Source organism: Nanorana parkeri, unplaced genomic scaffold, assembly GCF_000935625.1.
Source record: "Nanorana parkeri isolate BGI_ZX_2015 unplaced genomic scaffold, ASM93562v1 scaffold2473, whole genome shotgun sequence".
In the NCBI taxonomy this organism is placed as follows: Eukaryota; Metazoa; Chordata; class Amphibia; order Anura; family Dicroglossidae; genus Nanorana; species Nanorana parkeri.
The window spans coordinates 47,447-58,417 of NW_017308741.1; the positions used below are offsets into that span (position 1 = coordinate 47,447).

General features: G+C 42.3%; 1 long non-coding RNA gene across 1 annotated transcript; it reads left to right on the forward strand.

Moving 5' to 3' along the window:
* Positions 1-590: 590 nt before the first annotated feature.
* On the forward strand, positions 591-10,303 carry LOC108801747. The gene is made up of 3 exons (XR_001942168.1): positions 591-622; positions 6,795-6,849; positions 10,167-10,303. It is a non-coding gene; the product is annotated as an uncharacterized LOC108801747 (long non-coding RNA).
* The last annotated feature ends 668 nt before the right edge of the window (positions 10,304-10,971 follow it).

Genomic DNA, 10,971 nt, shown 5'->3' on the forward strand with positions numbered 1-10,971 from the left:
TGGTTGCTTGAGAGTTACTATTAAGTCTCAAGCATCCAGAAACTACAGTTATCCAGCAGCTACCGATCCCTGTGGGTGCCAGATAACTGGGAGTTTACTGTATTGAGGAGAGAAGGACAGTGGGGCTAGATGGCAAATATCCTGCCAGATTTTTCAAATGGGGCAGGGTGATGTTCACAGACAGAACCCTAGATTAGCATCCACCATGGAGGATGTGGACCCAGCCTGGCATGGTGCATTACAGTATATGCTGGTTGTTTTTTTTATATAAAAAAAAAAATACTGAAAAATGTCTTCCTTTGAGTCATCTCCACTCTACTATGGCGTAATACTCCCATACTGATATGATAACAGAGTTTATTATACTGCTGTCTCTTCCTGCTGTATCTACAGTACAGCAAAAGAAAGAAACATAAAAGTGATGTGTGGTTCAACCCATGGAAACTCTGATAATACTGAAGTCCCAGGCTTGCCAGATAACACATGAGCCAATTCTGAAGTTGAATGCAACAGTGTGAGTAAATCTGGTGAGGTCATCACATGAAAAGAGAACTGCTGATATAGTATTATTTTTCAGTATTGGTGTGATGCAACAACATCTCAATTCTTGAACTTCTGCTTGGTAAGTATTGTTTTCCAGTTGTCATGCTACTATTTTTTTAATTTGAGCTAGTTCTGCTGTATAATGTAACAATTATGCACTATTGTTTTTAATATATTTACATCAATCACAGATGAGCTTGTCAATGTCAAATGCATAAATGTGTGCGTTTATACATAAAGCAGCATTTATAAGGTGACTTTTCCTCTAAGGTTTAGTTCACATGAGTAGTCCCACTGCTCAGGGTAATAATTAACTAGCCCGTATATACCCCTTCATTACCAGGTTGTTTTTCAGTGATCAGTGTTGTGATAGTTTGACAATTTCTCACTCATGCAACACTGTACCCAATTGAATTATATATTTTCTTTGAGGCAGATAAAGCCTTTTTTTTGTGGCATTTAAAGAACAACTCTGGGCAAATGACAGATTAACCCTTGCAGCGGGGCTACCCCCACACTGCAAGGGTTAGGTGCTTGTTTTGATCTAGGGTCTAAAATAAAGAAAATATATACTTACTCACAGGGCCGGTGCTGCCACTAGGCAGCCGCCTAGGGTGCACTGCTGCCTAGGGTGCACTGCTACCTAGGGCGCAGCCCTGACCATTCATCCCCCACGGTGCCTCTATTTCAAATTGCAAAAGCCAATGGCAGGCTGGCTATTGCACCCGCCCACTGAGCAGAGGAGCGTAACTGAGAGACAACTTTCTCTCTCAGGTCCGCTCTTCTGCTCAGTAATATCAATATCAGTGTCAATATCAAGAGAGCAAGAGCTGGTTACACTCCTGTACTCTCAAAAGATGCCATCATTAAGGTGGTAAAATCCCACACATGTGCGTTACTTACCACACTGTACAGCCAGTACTGGGCATGAGTAGGATATTACTGTCATGTTTCTGACATCACAGCAGGCTGGCAAGATCATGCCCATGTGTGGTAGTGGCAGTACGGACCAGCCACTACCACTCAAACACAGGATATCACCACCATATTGTTGGTGGCCTGTCAGAAGTGTGGGATGGAGTTTCACTGTTACATTGTGTACAGCATATTGCACATGCTTGGACCAATATTGTATTCTTCTGCTCAAGCATGGGGGAAATGTAATACAGAGCAGCAAAAGATGGGGCACATATAGGGCAGGGCTCAAAATTTCCACTCGCCCCCTTGCAATTTGCGAGTGAAAATTGCGTGGGGGCGAGTGGAAATGAAGCCTCCTCGGGGCGGCTTCTCTCCTGTTCACCTGATGACCTGATGACAGCGCTCCCTCGTCCGTCCGTCTAATCAGGGGGCGTAGGAGGGAGCGCTGCCTGCTGTCAGGATGGTGGAGTGGTGAGGGGGAGAGAAGCCGCGCCCGCAGCTGTCAGGATGGCCGAGCGGGGAGGAGATCGGAGCCGCTGTCATCCTGTCAGTTTCAGGATGACAGCGGCTCTGTGCGTAGCAGAGCGGGGGATCGGTAAATATCATTGATATTTACCGATCCTCCATGTGAGAAGGACAAACACTGGAGCGATCGTCTGATCACTCCAGTGTTTGTAAATAACTGGGGACACATAGTATACAAAATTATTTTAAAAAAGTGAAAACTGCTCCCCCCCCACGCATTTTATTAGACATCTGCGAAGACTAAAAATGTATTTCAGATGAAATGTGTATGTGTAATGCTCTGTGCGTTGTGCTGTGGCTGTATGTGTAATGTCCTGTGCGTTGTGCTGTGGCTGTATGTGTAATGCCCTGTGCGTTGTGCTGTGGTTGTATGTGTGTTGTGCTGTGTGCGCGTTGTGCCCTGTGTGTGTTTGTTTGTGTTATGCAGGGCAACTGGTGGCGAGTAACTTTGAAGGCCTGGCTAGTAGCTCAGGACCTGAAATTTTGAGCCCTGATATAGGGAATTACATTGTGCATGCGTGGGGCAAAGTCTATTGACAAATTAAGCATCATTTTGTGTGACAAAGCTGCCATATTTATAGACAGAACCCTGATGCATAAGTGAAGTTATTTAAAAAAGGAAATCATTTGAAATATACCAACTAACCAAGGGATCATCATCATCCTATATGTTTATTATGAACGGGGAAAGAAAAATGTCAATATACAGTAACTATAGGAAAGGATTATCTACTATTATTGTGAGATTTTAGTTGTGTGTTAGTGTGGGCCACCATGCCTCTGTGCGTAAGAGAGCACATCGATCCGTCTTTTCATGGATCTACTTTTAGAGCATTTAGATGTACTTTATACCTGGGGGAATCAATCAGACTGTTACCTACAGATACTGTATAACCCCTGCTCCTGAAAATACCCCCATTGCCTCTTGGGGTTGCTTTTTATGTACCTTCTGTAGTGCTATAGCATTCCCACTTTAGGCTCTATTTCAGCATTTGACACCAAACAGAGAACCTGCAATACCTACAGTATATGGTTCCAGTACCACCACCAGTAACAACCAATATGCAAACATGACTGCACTTGTTTAATTTAAACCAGTTAATGCACATTAAGTGTGTGTTGCTTTCATTTTTGTATATTGTCTGTCAACTTATTTTGCTTTTCTTTTTTGTTTTCTGGTCCTGCTCAAGACCAGTGTTGTAAGTTATCTGCATTCTATTAATAAAAAGACATTTTGAAAAGAATCCCTTTTCTCACACACAAACGCACACATATACACACCACAGATGCCTGGGGAAAAGGTTACCTTAGCAATTACAAAGCAAAGGTCACCCCCAATCTATTACTGTAAATGTACTTTCAGAATATATTTCAAGAATCGAGTGGGTGACACTTTTGTGACAGATTTGTGTCTGTAGCTGGGGACACAAACCACTGTGGGAAAATCCCTCCACTGGAGCTTCTTGTGTGAAAATGACGTGATTCAAACCCTCAATGAATACCAACGCTGAAATCATTACTTTTGAGTGCTTTTGGCCCTAAATATGCACCCATCTGCGTTTTAGAATGAAATAAAACATAATAGTGTTTTTTCTCTCTCTTTTAATGTTAAACAACTGCATTAAACAGTCTGGGATTCCTATGAATTTTCTATGTCTTTATGTTCTTGGCACTATCATTTAGGGCTGGTTCACATCAGCATGCCACGCTAAACGCACAGCTGATGGTGGGCGCTGACAAAAAACAGAGAACAGTGCTGATGCACTGATCTCGGCGCATCACACTGTTGACATTTCATTTAATTTTATCTGCATAGCGCAGAGCGATGTTGTTGTGCTGCATTGCACTTCACGATAGACTTGTGCGCCGTCAAAAAATTTGTTCCGTTTCGTAATATCAATTATTTCGTAATTCGTATCCGAAACTCAATTCGGATTCGTACGAAATACGGATTTTCGTTAGTTTCGGCACATTTTCGTAACTTTACGAACACTCGTTATGATGAAGTTAAAAAGCAAAAATACCTTTGTTAATATTGGAGTCGATGTGGTAGTTGTTTTTTTATCCGAAATACGAATTCCGTTAACGGAATCCGTATGCGAATTTCGTATTTCGGACTTAAAAAAAAACTACAATCAACTCCAATATAAATGTACTTTGCTTTTTACCTTCAATATATAACGAATGTTCGTAATGGAACGAAAATACGTCAACGGAATTTCGTATTTCCTGCCTGTGTATTGTAATGCAACCCTCAGCAGCAGCGGTTCCGTATTTCAGATTTAAAAAAAAACTTGTCATGTTGTTCAACCTCATTTACAGGGGTAATATTAGTTCCTGTTTCAAAGAAATTCGGATCCGAAATTCATTAACGGAATTTCGTATTTCGGATATAAATTCAGAAGCTGCAATTCGGATTTCATATGCTTACGAATCTACGAATTTCAGGAAAATTCGTACGAATTTCGATTCGTAACGAAACGAATCGCACATGTCTACTTCACTGTAAAAGGTAATGCATGCGGGACTGTTTCTCAGCAAACACCACCACATTGCAGTGGTGTCAACTGAGCCGACTAAAAACAAGGTAAATTGCGTTTCCACAAGAATGCATTACCTCATTATGACATCTATATTTTCTGCATCCTTTCTCCCTTTTTTCTTACTACCCACACACACACACACACACACACACACACACACAACACAGACACACACCTGTGGCCCAAGCTTTTTTTGTAAGTTTGTATAGAGAGGAGAGGCATTAGAACATCCATCAGGTAGGGGTATTAACCTTCTCTGTCCTAGTGTCCATTATCACTGAAAGTGAAAGAAAATCCCAAAACTGGAGTTATCAGAACAGGAATAGATGGGACATCTTCCAATGGGGACCCTAGTTCTGGTGACCCTGCTGACCACCAGGGATTTCTGATAGCTACACTTCCTGTTGTAGTCTCCACAATGGGACACAGAAGGCAAAAAAGCTGACAAGGGTTACAACCCTCCCTTACTCTACCCAAAAATAAAGTTTTGGCTTCAGTTATGCTTTAACTCCTTCTTTTCCTGCTTGTATCACTTTGTTCTTCTATTTTAAGGAGTCACCACCATGGACCATGAAGTAAGGCCTTTTACATTTGATCACTGGTTATGATTGTGATGGGACTGTACATTTGATATTTCTATATTTCTTTAACAATTGTATGTCACTATTTTATTATGGGACTCTACTTTTGTCCAGTTCTTTTACAAGTGTTTAATAAAAACCCACTGAAAGTGAAAACAAGGCAAATGTCCTTGTCTGTGCATTGGGGGAGCACTCAAAAAGGCTTCCGACACAGCCCCAATGCATCTGGTGTGAAGCAGCCCTACAATGTTGCCTTGGAGCAGTGATTCTCAAACTTTGCTCTATAGTGTACTATCATCATAAACTTTGCTGTGTCTGAGTGCTAGATCCAAAATCAGCCAGGTCTGTGCGTTGTCTTCTAATGTCTGAGTATTTTGGTCTAGACTTATCTGGTTATATTCTGGTTTTGACCTTGACCATAATTGATTGTCCTTTCAGGCTTTCCACCCTTGGCTACTCTTTAGTTATTGCAATTAGTTACTAGGCATGATCCTGTCCACTCTACACTTAGGGGTTCATTTATAACTTAAAACTAGCGCCCCTAGATGGCAGTTACAAGTATATGAAATCCCCATACTCACCAGTGCCATCTAGGGGCGCTAATGCTGTGTGAATGACAACCAGGCAGAGCTTTTAGAAATAAACCCTTGAGCATAGAGTGGATAGGGTCATGGCTATTAACTACTAGCAATATACCACGTGTAGCCAGGCAGAACTTTTATAAATATTATAAGTTTGAGGAGCCATTTAGAAAGCATTGGTATGGTGATACCACAGTACCACATGCTCTAAAAAAATAAAGAAGGATAATTATAAAGCACAGTGCTGCGCTTTACAAAAGTGCTTAGCGCTTTGCTTGCTTTAGGACTCTCAAGCAAGGGAAGCCACCTTTATTGTAATGAATAGGGGGAAAAAAGTGTTCAGAGGAGAAGAGCACAGTCACATGATCCCTCAAAGTCATGAAAAGGGTCCCTCTTCCTATTATGGAGTATGTTTGTAGAAGGAAAAATGGCTTACTTTATATTGCAAACCATTTGCACCTACCTGGCTCTTGGTAACTAGACATGTGCGATTCGTTTCGTTCTGAATCGAAATTCGGACGAATTTTCGGAAATTCGGACATTTGGATGTTTCCGAATTACAGACATAACGAATGAAAACGAATCCGAATTTCCATTTCCGAAATTCGGTAGCGGTAGTTCGAACGTTCGTTTCGTATTCTGTTCTTATTCGTTTCGTTCGTTGGAGCAAAGTGACATTAGAGAAGGAGAAAAATATTTTTCCCCCTTCAAATGTCACTTTGCTGCAAACGAACGAAACGAATACGAAACGAATAAGAACAGAAAACGAAACGAAGGTTCGAACTAACGCTACCGAATTTCGTCCGAATTGACTTTCACACCCGAATCCCGAAAAACGAAATAACACAAATCCGAATTTAAAACTAAACGAAACCAAACGAATTTTTTGGCAGTGCACATGTCTATTGGTAACAGTGATCCCAAAGTGCCTTTAATGCTTCTATCTTGTGTGTGTTTAAGGTATATTTTCCATGTTGTTCCATATATTGCCAATCCTTCAAAATAAAAGTGATCTGCTCGGGTTCAGCGGACGTTGGCTATATCGGCACATGCTATGCGTCTATCACTTCTTTCATTTCTTTTTTTTGTGTTTTTCATCATAGAGGAAGATGAATACTTACTCTCAGACTGCAGTGTCCACGGGATGTCCATATGCAGGTAAGAAGTATAAATCACTGCTAGGAATGTTAAAAACCCTTAACGTAAACCTTGTAATTCTGCTCTTTTTCTACATGCTTCACGGTAGAATGCACTTAAACCTTTTCTGTAAGGTAGGGGTGGATAAATCAATATGGAATTTAGGAGCCAGTCTGTAAGAACCAGGAGTATCAAGGATTTTATTTTAGGGGTCAGCTCTATTGAAACCAGCAAAAGAAAACTTCGAACGTTTGCAAGCTGTAATATTTACGAGCATTGCCTACCTGGTTCCTGGGATTGAGGCAATGTAAAAAGCAGTGATGACCTGAAAATTGCACTTACATGTAGAAACCAAAACTTGGCAAACATCTTTTAACTGATCTTATAAAACAACACTGAGTGGTAGCTGTATTAAGTTCTGTTTGTGTCTGTGTACATGACTCACCTCTCCTCATTCTTACTTTTTATTACTACTACTCATTTAAAGTCTTGGCAGCAATAATGACAGACGGTTGTTTATGAGTGTAGAGGGCATACTACTAGTACAAAGCAGGAAGTTCTGGGTGAGGAAACAGGCAGTAGTGTATTTATGAAACCTCTCTGTATTGCTTACAAGCCCAAGACCTTTCATTTTTGCTGTGTGGTACATTTTCATAGTACACCAGCATAATGCTGGATACAAAATAAAGAGTTTCTGTCTTTGAAATGTACGCAGTAGCACACAGTAGCTTCCATTAAGCATATTTTGTAAGGGGATAACGTTTGAAAATATTTAAGGAAAAGCAAGCATATATTTTTTCTCAATGTAGTTTTTCCACTAGTGTAAAGGCTAGCCTTTGTGGCATTTATGCAGGTTGGGATGTCCGAGTACCACTGGTGGACAGTGAATCTGTAAGTAATAGGCTGGTATGCTCAAATGACGCCCAGAGCATAGTGCCAAACCCCCATTAACAGACTCTTAGCTATTTAGTTATCAATTGTTCTTAAAGCTTTCATCTTATATAGATCCACACACAGGCTTTATATAAAAGATCCCACTACCATCAAGAATCAAGATCAGCCACTGCGTCCAGAAATAGAAAGATCATGTGAATGGAGAGAGAAAGAGGAAGGAGATTAGAGGAACTGGCAGAAGCTAGTGGTGCTACTTATCTTAAAGGGGAGCAGTAGTGATTGGTGCAAGTTGTCTAATCTGCTAGAAATGCCAGGCTGTAGGATCACGGGTACACCATAAGCATGAGATTATTGCCTGATATGACTAAAACAGAAACTGTTTGATGTCTGCAGGTACCTTAGGTTCAATTGAAATCTCAAACCTTGTTGTGTCTTTATGGTGCTGAAACCTAAACATTATGATTCTATGGGGGTGATTTACTAACCTAAACACACACACACACCAGGTGTGTGATTTTCACACAGCAAAACGTATTTATCAACCAAAAAGTCTCTAAAAGCATATTTCCACTAATGCCATATATGGAAAAATCATGCACATGATGCATATATAATGCTGCTTCACAGTTTAGACAAAAATGGTTAGCTCATGCATTTACATTCCTGCATTCATCAACGCAAGCAACATAACATAGAGCTAATTTACACCACATTACCTTGCAATTCATTGCAGGGCTTTGCACAACACACCTGCTGGGTGTGTACACACTACAAAGGTGTTTCGATTCCTCCCATAGATCATGCTGGGAGGGAACACACTACAGAGGTGTATACACGTTCGTGGTGTGTTTAAAAGGTTAGTAAATCAACCCCTATGTGTCTGATTTTCACTAGGGAATGCCTTAAAATAACCTTCTATTAGGGAAATACTGCTTACAGCCCTCCCACTCCAGCAATGCACACCGGCAGAGCTGTGTAAAAGCCACAACCCTCATCACAACCCTAGTCGGCCCCGCTGGCTCTCAAAATACCTGAACAATGCCTGGATCCAATCAGATTGTTCAGGTATTTTGACAGCCAGTGGGGTCAGCTAGCAAGATACTGAAGCTTGGCCCAGCGGGAAATTCCTCCATCCACACAGTGTAGCGTAGATGCAGGAATCTGTTGCACTTTTTCCATCTGACCAAAGAAAATCTGCAGATAATCTATAGGTGTATGGCCAGCATTAGACACTTTGCACAACTGACGTAACAGGAAAGTGTAGGTAAGATTAAAATAGAATTATGAGGTGAGTGCTTTTCACTCACCTCATAGTTCTAGCCGACCTGTGACAATGAGACTGTCACAGGTCGGCTCAGTAGATCAGGAAGTGAGCGAACACATACCGGCGTTCGCTCACTTCTCGATCCTGTCACGGCTCTCTGCCGTGACAGTGGAGGGACTGGACTCCCCGCTCCAATCCTCCAGCGCTGACTGGCGGAACGGACGGAGGAGGGGGCGGGTACAGCTGGCTCTGGCTCTAGACAGGCAGAGCCAGCTGCCACTCACGCAGCTGGGCAGATCCAGACATAATTGACAGGATCCGCTTCAGCTTGTCAGGAAGCAGGGGGTGTTGCCCCTGCTCGGGGGGCACGGGTTTCCCCTCAGCTTGGCAGAACTCCTGGTGCCCGGGTTATGGGTGCACATGCGCGAGTTGCGCGGCCGGTGCACATGCGCGGTACGCAGGCTGCTCGCACACCCCGGGGTACGCGCGTAGCGCTCCTGCGCCATTAGGCATCAGGTGTGAGCCTTGCTGGGGGAGGTTCCCTGTACACACCTTCCAACTCTCTCGCCTGCCATTGGTTCCCGGGGAGGGAAGCATCCTGGTTGCCTCGGTGACCGGGGGGTGGTCCTAACTCCCCTGGCTATAAAAACCTGGCCTGAGCTCTGGCTTATTGCTGAGTTATTCCACCTTATGGTGTGACATACGAAGCTCCCCTCCTATGTGCCTTGTTGCCTGTTTCCTGAACCCTCTGCTGACCTCCCGTTTACCGACCTTGGACCGCCTATCGTCTCTGACCCTCTGCTGCCTGCCTCGACCTCGGATTACCCTCGACTACCTCTTTGGATTGCCCCCTTGTTACCTTGCCTTCGCACCCTTCCGGCTGCTTCCTGCCAGCGGGTTCCCCCTGTGCTGCTCGCCCTGCGGACGCACCTGATACAGCTGCCGCGTCTCAGTATATCGTGAGCTGTAGCTCGCGGTATACTGAGCTAAGGGTGACGGGAGGACGCTAATTTGTGTCCTCCCGTTACCCTTAGGAGAACTATGGGGAAAAGCCCTGACCCCATAGTTCTCCTTTAAGAAATTGAAGGTTGTTACCACAATGCCTTTCTGACTGCATATCTATTGCTATGGGCCTTCATAATCTATATGACATTGTAAGTAAATTTTCTGTTGCTTACAGATGAAGTGGATGCATTTAAGTGGGGATCCAGGGAAAGTACTCCTTGCAGTTTTAAGAACATCTTAAATCAAATATTAATTCCATACCCGGAGAAGTCCTTTGCTGCTTTTCAATCTTTGGAATCTGAAGAAGAAACTGATGGTGAGCATTTCTTTATTTCTAACATTTTTGCTATGATTGGAATTTATGTACACCAAAGATAGCTGAAGGATAAGAGTGATAGTGTCTCTTTAAGAAGCACACACGTGTGTATATCAAGGGGCATGACTAAATTGTAGAAAAGTGTTTAACATATAGATATATTTCCACTTTTGCTGCCAAAGTGAGACAACACCTACTTTATATTTGTTACATGTTACAATTCGCATAGCATGACTTAAAAATATTTTACAAATTCTGCTTACCTTTTTAAATGCACATTTCTGAAATATCCTAAACTTAAAAAATCACACTCCTCCCTTTCTGTGTAATGTTTATGAGGGGGCTGGGGAACTGTGTTTGCCATGAATAACATAGTATGTACTGTGCTATGTGTATGTACATATATATATATACACATTTACACTGTATATCATGTATGCTGTGTGAATGAGAATGGGGATTTCTCAAATTTGACTGCTAAGGTAGAAATCTGGTCTCTGGTTTCTCTTCTAGTATTTTCAGAAGAAGAGTTTAGCTATTGCAGTCTACTAATTTTCTCAGTACAGACCTATCCTCTTTACCAAACTCCTCCGAATCAAGTACATAGAAATAATTCATGTCACAGTTTTGCATTTAGTGCAGGGAATGGTGTTCTCAGGCGAAC